We start from the raw sequence: 15,600 nt of genomic DNA, 5'->3' as shown, positions 1-15,600 counted from the left end.
CATCCACCATGGTTACAAACAAATAAGCAGCACAATAAACAAGTCAGGCACAGTGGAAGGCTCAGCACCCCCTCCTCCAGGGTCCTACCCACCCTGACCTGCACCCACTTGTGAGAAGTTGGCCTGGTATATGATGCTCACTAGTTCTAGTGATCACCTTGTACCATGCCAAGCAACCCTTATGATGATTGGTTGTAAGTCAACCTTATAGACCAGCTATCCTAGTAGCGTGGACAAAGCAGTCTTAGGCTAAACTCTGTAAAGGCATGTGAAGCAAGCTGTTTTACCATACACAATCCCCTTGAATACCAAATGAAAGGACTCCACACAGATATATATTGAAAATATATATATATTTATTTACTACAAATATCCCCTATACTCTTTATGAGCACAGAAGCAAATGCGTTAAAACAAAACACAGTTTAAATATACAAAAGTTGCACAATATGGATGAGCCCTAGGGGCCACTTAAACCATATACTAAAATAGTGGTATAAGAACCACCATTTGGAAAGGAAATAGGCCTAGGGCCTGGGGAATCGCTGGAGCTGTTCGGGACTAACAGTGAAGAAGTCGGGAAAGTCCCTTGGGACTCGGGTGCAGTGCTTAAAGCACACGCATGCACCAATGCAATGTAAATGGTGCATAAAAGTTATAAAGTTACTGTTTTAGTAACCTTCCGACTGACCTAGAAGGACAAAACTTTAGATCTAGGCACTAGAGGTGTGTGCCAGTGTAGGAACACTGGCGTTGCTGAGTTACCTCACCCACAGGAAGCGGGTGCACAGGTGCCAAGTAGTGTCGGGTTTCGCCACGCAGGTTGATGGTGCCTGGAGATGAAGATGCTGCAGGCGGGTCGTCGAGGAGAGTTACGGTGGATCCAAGGATGGTTCTGAAGATGTGAAGACCTGAAAGCAGAGGGGACAATGTTCAAAGTCACTAGCCAGTGACTACCGTGGAACCAGGATGGAACCAGGCGATGTCGGCTGCAAACAGGCGATGAGGTGCAGCTTGTCTCCGCAGCCACGTGGACACGAAGAGGTCGAGGACGTCCAGGAGTCGATCACGAGCTGTCCCACGAAGGCTCTAGCTCACGGGTACTCATAGTATGGCCCGCGGGCCGGGGCGGCCCGGCAGACCTTCCCTGGCAGCCCGCTGACCTTCCAGACATCAGTTCGAGTAATTATGTTATGGCTGGCAATTCCTGCAGTGCAGGAGTATTGAGACCACTCAGTCCAGTGCAGGTAAGCATTTGAAGCTGCCAAAGTATTGCGGTCCTTCAGACAAGCAGCGCTAGTGCTTAGGGGAGTGTCTTTAGAAACCACATTGTTTTAAAAACAGGCAACGTTTCTCAGTCCCGGCGTCGCAATGAACAAGATACTGGCGCTCCCTTTTAAGGGAATTATAGTAATGGCAGCCCCTCACAGATAAATGTGCTGGGGCACTGGGAGGGAGGAAAAGGGAGACAGCTGGAGGGAGAAGGGAGACAGAGAGAGGGAGGGAGGCAGACGGAGGGAGAAGGGAGACAGACAGCGGGAGGGAGACAGACAGGGAGGCAGAGGGAGACAGACAAAGGGAGGGGGGAGACAGACGGAGGGAGACAGATGGAGGGAGAAGGGAGACAGAGAGGGAGGGAGGGAGAGGGAGACAGAGGGAGGGTGGCAGACAGTGGGAGGGAGACAGAAAGAGGGAGACAGATAGAGGGAGAAGGGAGACAGACGGAGGGAGACAGATGGAGGGAGAAGGGAGACAGATGGAGGGAGAAGGGAGACAGAGAGAGGGAGACAGAGGGTAGGAGACAGAGGGAGGGAGACAGGCATATGGAGACAGAGGGAGGGAGACAGGGAGGAAGACGGAGGTAGGGAGACAGAGGGTGGCAGAGGGAGACAGACAGAGGGAGACAGACAGATGGAGAGAGGGAGACAGACAGATGGAAAGAGGGAGAGGGAGACAGACAGAGGGAGAGGGAGACAGACAGATGGAGGATGGAAGAGGGAGACGGGGGAGGGAGAGAGAGAGGGGGAGGGAGGGAGACAGAGAGGGGGAGGGAGAGAGAAAGAGGGAGACAGAGAGAGGGAGACAGAGGGAGGGAGACATAGAGAGGGAGACAGAGACAGACAGAGAGGGAGAGGGAAGGAGTGAGACAGTCAGAGTGAGTGAGACCGAGAGGGAGAGGGAGTGAGTGAGACAGTCAGAGTGAGTGAGACAGAGAGGGAGAGAGAGGGAGTGAGACAGAGGGAGACAGAGAGAGTGATAGAGAGAGAGAGATAGAGATAAAGAGAGAGAGAGAGATGTGTGTTTGCGGGGTCTGGTGGCTCAGTGGACGAAGGCGTCCGCTGCAGGGACCTGTGATCAATCTCATGGTCACAGTTTTTTTGTTGCTCTAGCCCCGCCCCCTTCCCCACTGACCCCGCCCCCACTGGTGCGGCCCTCAGACACAAACCACACTGTAAATTTGGCCCCCAAGAGAAAGTTTGTGAGTACCCATGCTCTAGCTGATGGCGGTGTCGGCAACTTGATTGGAGCAAACAGGCCTTGGCTAATGCAAGCCACGCAGGAAGTGAAGAAAGCTTATTTCTCGGACCAGCAAGGTCAGAGGGGCTGCTCCTTTTTACAGAAGCGAGGGCCAGTCTGGAGCAGGGATGACGCATCGAGTGGCAAAGTGCAACAGGGCCCCACGCAGATCGTGGAGATGCTGGGGGGCTGATCTTTGGTGCAGATGCTGCTCGGTGGTGGGGCTTCTCAAACCCCGAAGCACAGCTTCGAGGGAGCCTCGGGTGCTGCGCAGTCAGCTTTTCGGGGGTCTTTCAAGATGGCCGGTCCCACGTCTCTCGGTGCCTCCACGGGTCTCTTCTTTTCAGGGACTGTGGATTGGGCTGTGAGATGTCTGGGAATTCAGGTCTTGTCGGGCTCTGGGCTCGGGCTCTGGCGGGAGCTGGCGGCAAAGCAGATGTCGAGTTGCTGGTTGGTGCCTGTATTCACAGGGTGGTCACTCCTTGGCCACAAGGGAGATTCTCTTCAGTCTTCTGTGCAGCAGTATGTCGAAGTCCAGTTTTCTACTTAGTTTCAAGTCGAGTTCAGGATGATCTGAAGTCTTGGGACACAGCTCCTACTCTTATTCCAAATCTAGGGGCCGGATTACCTGCTAGTCCCTCCTCTGGGTGGGACCAGGAAGGGGGGTGGCTACACCCCCTTTCCTTTGTCCATATCCGCACCAAGACTGGGGCTGGGAAGCCCCAGCACCGGTTTGGACTGGCTTATGCACAGGGACACCTTGTGTGCCCCAGGCATGTCTCATTCTATTCAGCCCTGTCCTACCCAATACACAAAATCCTGCCTGGGGTGGTGCTAGCACCTCCAAAAGGCAGGAAACCCTTTGTCCAAGCCTCCCTCGCTGGAAGGACTCCCAGCAGCAGGAGGTGAGACTTGTGTCTGTGGTGGCAGCATCCATTTTCTGATGCTGAGGCTCATGTTTAACTTTACCTGGGTTTCAGGTTATGTACATGTTGTGTCCCTCTAGAAGGGTGGAATGCTACCCCCGTCGCCAGAACTGGCGAGGGGGTAGTATTCCAATTTGTATGACACCTTACTCGACATGTTTTGATAAAACCAAACCAAAGATAGCATTTAACCGCGAGGTTCATAATGCACTTAAGAGTATATGGTATGGCAGTATCATGGAACAGCTAAAGGACGTGGTTCCGAAAGCTGCAGACAGGCTCAGCTCATGCTAGAGCACCATCTCACATATTTCCAAGCACTCTGCCTCCAGGATTGATGAGGCCTTCCATAGGAGTGGCTGATAGGAACATATGTGTTCATTTTAAGTTAGATATACTATACCTAAGTAAGAGGCGATTACACCGACTTACCCCAGCTGATTGATCAGCCAGTTGTGTCAAATATGGAGGCCAGGCCAGGGGGGGCATAATACATGCTGCAGCCCCTGGTAGGCCTTGGAAACACCTACGCCCTGGGTTCCTGGGGTACACGGTTACAGGGGCCAATAAGGAGAACCAGTTCCAATTCGTAATGCACCTAGTGTGCATTGGCATTAATTTAGAGAGAGAACAGCAGGCTGTGGGTCTGATTAGCAGGCCCACAGCCACATTAATTCATAAACCAGTGAAGCAAAAAGTAAAAATTTGGGGTGACCATAGGATAGCAGACCCTATTCTCCTACACAACCCCCCCCCCAAACACAGGGATATTAGACTAACCTTGACCAGTTGTGTCTTCATGTTCTAAGTGGAAGTACCAGGAGAGACCATCTGCATTACCATGGTCAGTCCCTGGGTGGTGCTCCACTGTAAAGTCCATCCCCTGTAGGGAAATGGACCACCTGAGCAGTTTGGGGTTTTTACCCTTCATCTGATTAAGCCATAAGAGGGGCTTATGGTCGGTCTGAATCTTGAAGTGAGTGTCAAACAATTATGGTCTCAACTTCTTCAGGGCCCACACCACAGCAAAGGCCTCCCTCTCAATGGCTGACCAACGTTTCTCTCTGGGGGTCAGCCTTCTGCTAATAAAAGCAATGGGCTGGTCTTGACCATCTACATTAAGTTGCGAAAGCACAGCTCCCACTCCCAACTCAGAAGCATCTGTTTAGACAATAAACTCTCTTGAGTAGTCAGGACTCTTCAGGATATGTGCAGAGCACATGGCCTTCTTCAGGTCATCAAATGCCTTTTGACAGTTTACTGTCCACTGAACCTTTTTGGGCATCTTCTTTGATGTCAGATCATTCAGAGGAGCCACAATGGACCCATAGTTCTTAACAAACTTCCTGTAGTACCCAGTCAGGCCCAAGAAAGCTCTGACCTGAGTCTGGGTAGTTGGAGGGGACCAGTCCTTTATGGTCTGGATCTTACTCTCCGGTGGTTGAACTTGGCCTCCACCTACAAGGTGGCCCAAGTATACAACTTTACTCTGCCCTATCTGGCACTTTGTGGCCTTGATAGTGAGGGCTGCCTTTTGCAGAGCCTCTAGCACTTCCTTCAGGTGGACCAGGTGATCCTCCCAGGTGGAGCTGAAGACAGCAATATCATCCAGATATGCTGCGCAAACGTCATCCAACCCAGTAAGGACTTGATTCACCAACCTTTGGAAGGTGGCAGGTGCATTTTACAAACCAAAGGGCATCACCACAAATTGGTAATTCCCACCTCGGGTAGAAAATGCAGGTTTGGCTTTAGACTCCACAGCTAACCTGATTTGCCAATAGCCAGCTGTCAAATAAAAAATGTGCTCAAATACTTGGCAGGAGCCAATTTGCCTATGAGCTCATCTGCCCTTGGAATAGGGTGTGCATCTATCCTGGTGACAGCATTGAGTCCTCTGTAATCCACACAGAACCTCATCTCCCTCTTGCCATCTTTGGTGTGAAGTTTGGGGACCAGAACCACTGGGCTAGCCCAGGGGCTCTCTGAAGGCTCAATAACACCTAATTCCAGCATCTTTTGCACCTCAGTCTTTATACAGTCCCTGCCATGGTCAGGTTGCCTGTAAATCTTGTTTTTCACAGGAAGACTGTCAACAGTGTCCACCACATGGGTACACCAGTTAGTCTGACTGGGTGTCAATGAGAACATATGTCTATATGACTGCAAAACTTGTCTACAGTCATTTTGCTGATGTTCAGTGAGGCTGCCATATAAGGCCACACCATCAACTGAGCCATCCTCAGGGTTCTGAGTCAGCAGGTCTGGGAGAGGGTCACTCTCTTCCTCCTGCCCCTCATCGGTAGCCATGAGCAAGCCCATGTCTAACCCTGTCAACATATGCCTTCAATTTGTTAACATGGAGTACCCTGTGGGGGCTCCTAGGAGTTCCTAGGTCCACCAAGTAGGTAACCTCTCCCTTCTTTTCCACAATAGTATGGGGTCCAGACCATTTGTCTTGGAGTGCTGATGGGGCCACTGGCTCCAACACCCATACTTTCTGTCCAGGCTGGTACTCAGTCAAGACAGCCTTTTGGTCATGCCAAGCTTTCTGTAACTCTTGGCTGGCCTCAAGGTTTTTGGATGCCTTCTCCATATACTCAGCCATCCTGGAGCGGAGACCAAGTACATAGTCCACTATGTCTTGCTTGGGTTTTCTGAGAGGTAACTCCCATCCTTCCCTCACTAAACACAGGGGTCCTCTTACAGGGGGCCCAAACAACAATTCAAAGGGGCTGAAGCCAACCCCCTTTTGTGGGACCTCTCTGTAAGCAAACAGAAGGCAGGGTAGAAGGATATCCCATCTTCGCCTGAGCTTTTCAGGTAATCCTTTGATCATACCCTTTAGGGTCTTGTTGAACCTTTCAACAAGCCCATTACATTGTGGGTGATAGGGAGTGGTGAACTTGTAGTTGACACCACATTTCTTCCACATAGCTGTTAAGTATCCTGACATGAAGTTGGCATCTCTATCAGATACTACGTCCTTAGGAAACCCCACTCTGGAGAATACTCCAAGTAAGGCCCTGGCCACAACAGGAGCTGTTGTGGTCCTAAGGGGAATTGCCTCTGGGTACCTGGTGGCATGGTCCACCACCACCAGTATGAATCTGTGCCCAAATGCTGTAGGGGGATCCATTGGACCTACAATATCAATCCCCACTCTTTCAAAGGGGGCCCCCACCACAGGTAGTGGTATCAGGGGGGCCTTTGTTGTACCACCTGCTTTGCCACTGTCTTGGCAGGTTACACAGGAGCGACAAAACTCCTTTGTATCTTCAGATGTGAGGCCAGTGAAAGTGAGGGACAAGCCTGTCCCAAGTCTTGTTCTGGCCTAGGTGTCCTGCTAAGGGAATATCATGGGCCAAGGTTAGAAGGAAGCCCCTAAATTGCAGAGGTATAACCAACGTCCTGGTTGTACCAGGCTTGGGGTCTCTACCCTCTGAATAAAGGAGCCCATCATCCCAATACACTTTATGGGTACCTTGAGCATTGCCAGCAGCTTCAGCAGCAGCCTGCTGTCTGAGGGGTTCAAGAGAAGGACAGGTTAACTGAGCCTGCCCCAAGTCTGCCCTAGAAGGTCCCCCTGTCCCCAGAAACTCAACCTGATCAGGTTCAAGTTCTTCAGGGACAGTTCCTTCAGGGGTCTCAAGATCATCTTCCTGGGAAGGCTGATCCTCACTTGTCGGCAGTTGGGAAGGCACAGCCTTTACCCTCCTGTTCTTCTTCTTGGAAAGTGCTTGGTCCATTATTCCAGGATCCAAGACCTGAGAGGTCAGAGAGGCACTTTTTTGGCCTGTGACCTGGTCACCGCAAGGACATGTGATGATATCCCTTACATCTCTGCATGAGTCCTGTACTCAACTTCTGACCATAGAGAGCTCTCCAGGTCATTGCCCAACAAACATTCAACTGGGAGATCTGCACTAACCACAACTCTTTTTAGGCCAGTTACCCCTCCCCAGGAGAAATTCACAATTGCCACACTATGTGTAGTAGTGACATTGCTGGCATTGGTCACAAGGTAATTATCACCTGGTATGTATTGTCCAGGGTCCACAAAGTTAGGTGTCACCATGGTGACACTGGCACATGTGTCCCGGTATGCTTGAGCCACTTTTTCATTAATCAAAGGCGTCTGCCTGTACTTGCCCAGATTACTGGGACTGACAGTAGTGGACAAATCTATGTCCACATCACAAATCAGAACAGCCTGTGTAGGGGTTCTGACTAGGCCAGACTCTCCCTCAGTTCCCAAGGTGATACCTACTACCCCCTTAGTTTGTGTACCAACACTGCTGACTGTACTATTGGGTGCAGGTGCCTTAGGGGCTGCAGTGTTGGGGGCTCCACCCCTTTTACACTCACTGGTCCAGTGAGAGGTGTTTTTACAATTACTACATCAGGGTTTTCTTTGACCTTCTTTCTTCTTCTTCTTGGAAGTTTGGGACCCACCCTCAGTATTAGTTTGGGGCCCTGTTGAAGACTTCTGGTCTTTAGCTTTCTGCTCCCCACCCTTCTGGTCTGTTTTCTTTTGGTCACCACCCTGGTTCTGGTTCTGGTTCTTTTGCTTAACTCTGGTTCTAACCCATTTGTCTGGCTTCTTTCCCAATTCTTGGGGAGAGGTCAGATCTGAGTCAACCAAATGTTGATGCAACTGCTGGTTCTGACAATTATTTAAAATGTGTTCTCTCATAAGCAAATTGTACAATTCTACATAGTCTGTAACCTTACTTCCCAGCAACCAGCCCTCCAGAGCCTTAGTGGCACATTCAACAAATTCAGACCAGTCCTGAGTCTGTGTCTTCTGCGTCTCTCTGAACATTAACCTGTACTGTTCAGTGGTTAAGCCTAACCCATCTATCAGAGCACTCTTCAGGACCAGGTAGTTTCTAGAATCCCCATCACTAACTGTGAGGAGTCTGTCTCGGCCTCTACCTTCAAAGGAGAGCCACAAGATTGCTGCCCATTGTTCCTGAGGGATCTGCTGTACTCTGCAGGCTCTCTCAAGTGCAGTTATCCATTTGTGGATGTCATCCCCAGCTTTGTAGGGGGGCACAATCTTACTCAGGTTTCTATTGTCATAGGACCTGTCTTTTTCCTTAGGGATAGTGCTGCCACCAGTGGATCCTAATCCACGTTCTCTAGGCTGTCTTGCTTTAGCAAGCTTCTCTTGGCTCAGGGCTACTTCCAGCTCTCTCTTCTGGATCCTAAGCTCAGCCTCTCTCATGTTGGCCTCATGTTCCATTCTCTGAGGGCTAGTCATCCCCCTTCTGGAGTGACCATGAGAACCTCTAAAGCATGGGAAGTGTCAGATTCACCTGAGTGATTCCTTCTCCTTCTAGACTCCTGGTTAAGTCCACTTGGGGGTCTGAGTGGGTTTGACCCTGACTCAGTCCCAAATTGGTTTAAGTTAGCCTGGCTAAGTCTCTTGACTGGCACCTGACTAAGTCTCTCATCATCAGAATCACTTTCTTCTTCCTCCTCTTCCTCCTCCTTATCCTCAGGCAGAGTATCTCCAGTGTTCTGGTTTTCCTCATCTATCTGGACAACAGGGACAGGGGTGTCAGTATTATCATCTTCAGTGGGAGAGCCTCCCTCAACATTCCCTGTGGGGTCTGCTTTAGAGGTATTTAGAGCTTCAGACTGGTCTAAAAGCTCTCTGAGGTGTGCTGTGGTAGGGGCTGGACCCGTCTTGAGACCTCTTAAGGTACACAGCTGCCTCATTTCTTTAAAGTTTAACATAGCAAATTTGGATGGTGCCTTTGGAGGGTCACTCTCAACAGGGACAGGTCCATTGGACCCCTCTGCTCCAGACATTGCTCTAGTGTGGGTGGATATGTTGCAATCTACCTACACTGGTGTTTACCTACTGAACCTATCTAATAGTTGTAGTCAGGGTGTGCTACTTCCTATCCTCTACAATAACTAAGTTCAGTAGAACTTAAGTTTACTAGTCTTGTTTTATATGTACCTAACAGGTACCTGTATGATCTTTCAAATGATACTCTCAAAGATTGTAATGGTAAAACAACAGCAAGCTCAAATCCCAACCGCTGCTCACCAATGTGAGAAGTTGGCCTGGTATATGATGCTCACTAGTTCTAGTGATCACCTTGTACGATGCCAAGTAACCCTTATGATGATTGGTTGTAAGTCAACCTTATAGACCAGCTATCCTAGTAGCGTGGACAAAGCAGTCTTAGGCTAAACTCTGTAAAGGCATGTGAAACAAGCTGTTTTACCATACACAATCCCCTTGAATACCAAATGAAAGGACACCACACAGATATATATTGAAAATATATATATATTTATTTACTACAAATATCCCCTATACTCTTTATGAGCACAGAAGCAAATGTATTAAAACAAAACACAGTTTAAATATACAAAAGTTGCACAATATGGATGAACCCTAGGGGCCACTTAAACCATATACTAAAATAGTGGTATAAGAACCACCATTTGGAAATGAAATAGGCCTAGGGCCTGGGGAATCGCTGGAGCTAACAGTGAAGAAGTCAGAAAGGCCCGCGGGAATCGGGTGCAGTGCTTAAAGCACACGCATGCACCAATGCAATGTCAATGGTGCGTAAAAGTTATAAAGTTACTGTTTTAGGAACCTTCCGACTGACCTAGAAGGACAAACTTTAGATCTAGGCACTAGAGGTGTGTGCCAGTGTAGGAACACTGGCGTTGCTGAGTTACCTCACCCACAGGAAGCGGGTGCACAGGTGCCAAGTAGTGTCGGGTTTCGTCACGCAGGTTGATGGTGCCTGGAGATGAAGATGCTGCAGACGGGTCGTCGAGGAGAGTTCCGTGGATCCAAGGATGGATCTGAAGATGTGAAGACCTGAAAGCAGAGGGGACAATGTTCAAAGTCACTAGCCAGTGACTACCGTGGAACCAGGATGGAACCAGGCGATGTCGGGTGCAAACAGGCGATGAGGTGCAGCATGTCTCCGCAGCCACGTGGACACGAAGAGGTCCAGGATGTCCAGGAGTTGATCATGAGCTGTGCCACAAAGGCTCTAGTTGATGGCGGTGTTGGCAACTTGATTGGATCAAACAGGCCTTGGCTAATGCAAACCACGCACTAAGTGAAGAAAGCTTATTTCTCGGACCAGCAAGGTCAGAGGGGCTGCTCCTTTTTACAGGAGCGAGGGCCAGTCTGGAGTAGCCAGACCAGTGGTGCAGATTGTAGATTTCGTTGCCAAGATGGCCACCAGTCAACGGACTAGTGACCGGGATGACCTGTCAAGTGGCAAAGTGCAAAAGGGCCTGACGCAGATCGTGGAGATGCTGGGGGGCTGATCTTCGGTGCAGATGCTGCTCGGTGGTGGGGCTTCTTAAACTCCAAAGCACAGCATCAAAGGAACCTTGGGTGCTGCGCAGTCAGCTTCTCAGGGGTCTTTAAAGATGGCCGGTCCCCCGTCTCTCGGTGCCTCCACGGGTCTCTTCTTTTCAGGGACTATGGATCGGGCCTTGAGATATCTGGGAATCCAGGTCTTGTTGGGCTCTGGGCTCGGACTCCGGCGGGAAGCGGCAGCAAAGCAGACGTCAAGTTGCTGGTTGGTGCCTGTATTCACAGGATGGTCACTCCTTGGCCACAAGGGAGATTCTCTTCAGTCTTCTGTGCAGCAGAATGTCGAAGTCCAGTTTTCTTCTTAGTTTCAAGTCGAGTTCAGGATGATCTGAAGTCTTGGGACACAGCTCCTACTCTTATTCCAAATCTAGGGGCCGGATTACCTGCTAGGTCCCTCCTCTGGGTGGGACCAGGAAGGGGGATGGCTACACCCCCTTTCCTTTGTCCATATCCGCGCCAAGACTGGGGCTGGGAAGCCCCAGCACCGGTTTGGACTGGCTTATGCACAGGGACACCTTGTGTGCCCCAGGCATGTCTCATTCGATTCAGCTCTGTCCTAACCAATACACAAAATCCTGTCTGGGGTGGGCTAGCACCTCCCAAGGCAGGAAACCCTTTGTCCAAGCCTCCCTCGCTGGAAGGACTCCCAGCAGCAGGAGGTTAGACATGTGTCTGTGGTGGCAGCATCCATTTTGTGATGCTGAGGCTCATGTTTAACTTTACCCGGGTTTCAGGTTATGTACATGTCGTGTCCCTCTAGAAGGGTGGAATGCTACCCCCGTTGCCAGAACTGGCGAGGGGGTAGTATTCCAATTCGTATGACACCTTACTCGACATGTTTTGATAAAGCCAAACCAAAGATAGCATTTAACCGTGAGGTTCATAATGCACTTAAGAGTATATGGTATGGCAGTATCATGGAACAGCTAAAGGACGTGGTTACGAAAGCTGCAGAGAGGCTCAGCTCATGCTAGAGCACCATCTCACATATTTCCAAGCACTCTGCCTCCAGGATTGATGAGGCCTTCCATAGGAGTGGCTGATAGGAACATATGTGTCCATTTTAATTTAGATATAGGTATACTATACCTAAGTAAGAGGTGATTACACCGACTTACCACAGCTGATTGATCAGCCAGTTGTGTCAAATATGGAGGCCAGGCCAGGGGGGCATAATACATGCTGCAGCCCCTGGTAGGCCTTGGAAACACCTATGCCCTGGGTACCTGGGGTACACTGTTACATGGGCCAATAAGGTGAACCAGTTCCAATTCGTAATGCACCTAGTGTGCATTGGCATTAATTTAGAGAGATAACAGCAGGCTGTGGGTCTGATTACAGGCCCACGGCCACATTAAGTCATAAACCAGTGAAGCAAAAAGCAAAAATTTGGGGTGACCATAGGATAGCAGACCCTACTCTCCTACACCACCCATGATGAGCTATGGCCAAAGGAGCACAGACCACCAATATATACATATAGATCCGCCAAGACCATACTCAGCCCCAACCGCTTCCCACCCATGATGAATAATGGCACACACTGACATATATAAATGCTGACACAGGAGCCAACCTAACAAGGACAATGATATAGAGAAAAATAGGATACATTTTCTGCAAAGACACACAGAGTTAAGACTTGCATCTTGTATGCATAAATTTCAAGTTAAAAGCAGCTTTAGGCCTAATTACAAAAACAGTCCCAGGCCTCTGCATGAGAAATAGGTTAGAATAAATCATGTTACAAAGGATATTGAGTTTAGCTGAACTGGTCATAGAGTTTGTTGAAAGTTCAGGAAACACTGCAGTCACAAAGATAAGCTGCTGCATGAATGCGTAGATCATATCTTCTTCCAGACTCGAGCAACCAGTAGTGTTTTAAATGTTGGAACTACAAAAACCACAAACGATAAGTAGAGACTGAGTTTAAAGTTGTCAATCATGTCTTTTGTTACTAATGCAGGCACACATAGATTAAGCACACACACAGGATGGACTGGCCCAGGTGCAAGCCTTGTCGCTGCCCATAATGACATGATGCTAGGCATTATGGATGAAACCACAGGTCAGAGGTCAGATAAGCGTGGACAAAAAGGGTTAGGCAAGAATATAATTACTTGCTTCATAGGAAAACAGATGTGTTGTTAATAACATTTTAATTCTGACAACAGGAAATCCACTGTGGGGGTTTTCGCCAATATGGGATGCAAGGGCCATATGGTCCATATCTATATATGCTTTGTTTTCAGGATATAGTTGTTTCTGCTGATTTTAATCTACTCATTTGTGATGAACATCCTATGCTGGTAACTTTTTTCTCTTGTGGTTTGGAGGAATAAATACAGCTGATTCTAAGCTGGTGCAGAGACATTGAGTTGTATCTCCCTTGAGGTGAACTGATCTCTCCTGTAGTGACTGATCCTCACTACAGTATTGTAATACACCCATATTCTATTGTCAACTTGTCATTCTTGGTGTTTCTTTAATAGATATATTTTCCTCTAACATTTTGGTGGAGTTCCAGCCAGGAGTTCCACTTCTTTCCACCTGGTGCCATGCCCTGAAATTCCTCCTGTCCTCTTTAAATGATTTGCGCAACTAAAAGAAGGTAAGAAGACTCCTGTTGTAAGGTCTTTCACATTTCTCTGGGATGGTAGGAATTGGCATTTTAAAAAGTTGAGAGCAGTGTGAAATCCGTTCCTTTTACTTTACAAGTGACATGTTGACAAGGTCAGAGGGGCTGCTCCTTTTTACAGGAGCGAGGGCCAGACTGGAGCAGCCAGACCAGTGGTGTAGATTGTAGATTTCGTTGCCAAGATGGCCACCAGCCAACGGACTAGTGACCGGGATGACCTGTCAAGTGGCAAAGTGCAAAAGGGCCTGACGCAGATCGTGGAGATGCTGGGGGGCTGATCTTCGGTGCAGATGCTGCTCGGTGGTGGGGCTTCTTAAACCCCAAAGCACAGCATCGAAGGATCCTTGGGTGCTGCGTAGTCAGCTTCTCAGGGGTCTTTCAAGATGGCCGGTTCCACGTCTCTCGGTGCCTCCACGGGTCTCTTCTTTTCAGGGACTATGGATCGGGCCTTGAGATATCTGGGAATCCAGGTCTTGTTGGGCTCTGGGCTCGGGCTCCGGCGGGAGGCGGCAGCAAAGCAGACGTCGACTTGCTGGTTGGTGCCTGTATTCACAGGGTGGTCACTCCTTGGCCACAAGGGAGATTCTCTTCAGTCTTCTGTGCAGCAGAATGTCGAAGTCCAGTTTTCTTCTTAGTTTCAAGTCGAGTTCAGGATGATCGGAAGTCTTGGGACACAGCTCCTACTCTTATTCCAAATCTAGGGGCCGGATTACCTGCTAGGTCCCTCCTCTGCGTCGGACCAGGAAGGGGGATGGCTACACCCCCTATCCTTTGTCCATATCCGCGCCAAGACTGGGGCTGGGAAGCCCCAGCACCGGTGTGGACTGGCTTATGCACAGGGACACCTTGTGTGCCCCAGGCATGTCTCATTCTATTCAGCCCTGTCCTAGCCAATACACAAAATCCTGTCTGGGGTGGTGCTAGCACCTCCCAAGGCAGGAAACCCTTTGTCCAAGCCTCCCTCGCTGGAAGGACTCCCAGCAGCAGGAGGTTAGACTTGTGCCTGTGGTGGCAGCATCCATTTTGTGATGCTGAGGCTCATGTTTAACTTTACCCGGGTTTCAGGTTATGTACATGTCGTGTCCCTCTAGAAGGGTGGAATGCTACCCCCGTTGCCAGAACTGGCGAGGGGGTAGTATTCCAATTTGTATGACACCTTACTCGACATGTTTTGATAAAGCCAAACCAAAGATAGCATTTAACCGCGAGGTTCATAATGCACTTAATAGTATATGGTATGGCAGTATCATGGAACAGCTAAAGGACGTGGTTACGAAAGCTGCAGAGAGGCTCAGCTCATGCTAGAGCACCATCTCACATATTTCCAAGCACTCTGCCTCCAGGATTGATGAGGCCTTCCATAGGAGTGGCTGATAGGAACATATGTGTCCATTTTAATTTAGATATAGGTATACTATACCTAAGTAAGAGGTGATTACACCGACTTACCACAGCTGATTGATCAGCCAGTTGTGTCAAATATGGAGGCCAGGCCAGGGGGGCATAATACATGCTGCAGCCCCTGGTAGGCCTTGGAAACACCTATGCCCTGGGTACCTGGGGTACACTGTTACATGGGCCAATAAGGTGAACCAGTTCCAATTCGTAATGCACCTAGTGTGCATTGGCATTAATTTAGAGAGATAACAGCAGGCTGTGGGTCTGATTAGCAGGCCCACAGCCACATTAAGTCATAAACCAGTGAAGCAAAAAGCAAAAATTTGGGGTGACCATAGGATAGCAGACCCTACTCTCCTACACCACCCATGATGAGCTATGGCCAAAGGAGCACAGACCACCAATATATACATATAGATCCGCCAAGACCATACTCAGCCCCAACCGCTTCCCACCCACGATGAATAATGGCACACACTGACATATATAAATGCTGACACAGGAGCCAACCTAACAAGGACAATGATATAGAGAAAAATTGGATACATTTTGTACCAAGACACACAGAGTTAAGACTTGCATCTTGTATGCATAAATTTCAAGTTAAAAGCAGCTTTAGGCCTAATTACAAAAACAGTCCCAGGCCTCTGCATGAGAAATAGGTTAGAATAAATCATGTTACAAAGGATATTGAGTTCAGCTGAACTGGTCATAGAGTTTGTTGAAAGTCCAGGAAACACTGCAGTCACAAA

This window comes from Lissotriton helveticus, chromosome 6 (assembly GCF_964261635.1).
Source record: "Lissotriton helveticus chromosome 6, aLisHel1.1, whole genome shotgun sequence".
NCBI classification, from domain to species: domain Eukaryota; kingdom Metazoa; phylum Chordata; class Amphibia; order Caudata; family Salamandridae; genus Lissotriton; species Lissotriton helveticus.
This window is presented reverse-complemented; position numbering follows the sequence as displayed.